The sequence below is a fragment of the Alexandromys fortis genome, unplaced genomic scaffold (genome assembly GCF_014885135.2).
Source record: "Alexandromys fortis isolate MF-2015 unplaced genomic scaffold, M_Fortis_MF-2015_v1.1 scaffold_372, whole genome shotgun sequence".
NCBI classification, from domain to species: Eukaryota; Metazoa; Chordata; class Mammalia; order Rodentia; family Cricetidae; genus Alexandromys; species Alexandromys fortis.
In genome coordinates, this window is record NW_026068255.1 from 267393 (window position 1) to 269529 (window position 2137).

Here is a 2137-nt window from a genome sequence, read left to right on the forward strand (position 1 = left end):
CTGGAAAACTTGATAATCTTTTAAACAAAACCCTTGAGATGAAAAAAGCAACAAATCGCGATGCAGATTTCTAACCCAGGCGTCACAGCTCACACCTCTAATTCTGAAACTGTGGAAGTCAGGCAAGCGGCATTGCTACTGTTCTAGGCCAACCTTGGGCTACACAGGGGGGCAGCAAGTGCTGCAGGTGGTAGGATTGGAGGAGCTGAGCTGCACGTGGTTGGTGGAGCCCAGATGGCGCCATCAGGAGACCTGGACGGGGCACAGAGCTGCAGCAGTTAGTGTTTGCCTTGCCCTTGCTGGGTTTTAAGCAAACCAAAATATCAATCTTTTGCCATCTTTCCACTCCTCTTTTTTTCCTTTGAAATGGAAATATTTACTTTATGCTAATCTTGGAGTATCTAAGTCCCCCACCACTTGTTTTTTTTTTGTTTGTTTTTTGAAACAGGGTTTCTCTGAGTAAGAGCTCTGGTTGCCCTGGATCTTGCTTTGTAGACCAGGCTGGCCTCAAACTCACTGAGATTCCCTTGTCTCTGCCTCCCAAGTGTTGGGATTAAAGACTGTACCAGTACCACCCAGCTATTTTTTTTTTTTAAACATCCAGGATCACAGTTAAGAGTATGCCTTGAGCTTCAAAGGAGATTTTGGACTTAGACTTCTGAATGTTTGAGCTGTTTAGACTGTGGAAACTGGGTTTGGAGAGATGGCTCCATGTTAAGACCATTTACTGGTCCTCCAGAGGAGCTATATTGTTCCCAGCAACCATCTGCATTCTAAATAGTGACATGGATTTGAAACTTTGTGGGATCTAAGGGCAGACTATTATGGGTTAAAGTGCTAGTTTGGGTGTAAAGTTGACCTGGGATGGACTTATGATTAATCTCCTTTTCAAAAATAACTTATTTAATTTTATTTGATGTGCATTGGTGTGATGGTGTCTGATTCCCTGGAACTGAACTTACTGCAGTTGTGAGCTGCCACGTGCATCCCGGGAACTGAACCCCAGTCTCTGGAGTGCTCTTAAGGGCTGAGTCACCTCTCTAAATCCCCTGATAAATCTTCTTTATCACCTCCTTTGGGTTTGGAATCACACCTCTGGGCGTACCCTTGAGGGAACTTTTAGAGCCGGGAAGGCCCACCCTGAATATGAATGGCCCTCGGACTGAATGACAATGAGAAGAGGAGAAAGTCAGCTGGGCTCTGGTGCTCCTTCTGTTTTTGCTTTGTGACCCATCCAGGTGGGAACAAGTTCTCACCTCCACCACTGCAAAGGTCTACTTCCCGCTGCGATGATCAGCCGTGAGCAAAATTAACCTTTCCTCCCTTACGTCACTAAAATACTTGGTAACAGAGGTGAGAAAAGAAATTATATAGCAAGTGCTAGTAATCATTATGGGTAACAGAAACCCTCATTTGTAGTTGACAGGGGTACAAACAGTGCGGCCACGATGGGGGAGACATTCAGCAGTTTCTCTACAGTACACAGTGGCTACTCTTAGAGGTATTTGACCAGGGCAAGTCAAGAGGTTGCTTAATACAGTGCAGGGAGCATTTCATCTCTCTGGGCATCTTAAAAGCACGGTTCCAGTCAAACTCAAGTCAAACAACATTCTTAATATGCTGCTCCAGTCCTCAAGTGTCAAGGTTATCAAAACCAAGGAAAGTCAGAGAAATTGAGACAGCCAGAGAAGCCTTAAGGATCAATTGAGACTGAATGTGTGGTGCCTTATATAGCATCTTAGAAAAGACAAAGGACAATGGTGATAACTAGAGTGTAAATGAAATAGGTATAGATGAATGTGTCAATATTGTTTCATGAATTATAAATGTACGGTGATGCGAGATTTATTTTCATGTTCGTGTGTGCTTGCATGAGTTCATGGGGAGCACACACAAGCTATGCCCTGGAGGCCAGAAGATGACTGTGAGCCACTATGTGAGCATAGTACCGAAACTGGGTCCTCTGTGAGAGCAGACAGTGCTCTTAACCACTGATCTGTATCTCCAGACTTGCAGGATGTTTTAAGCAGAGAAACTGGAGGCTCTGTGCCTCAACTTTGCAGTTTCTTTAGAAATCTAAAAGCATTCTAAATTTTAATTTATTTTAGGATTTATTTGTGTGTGTGTGTGTGTGTGT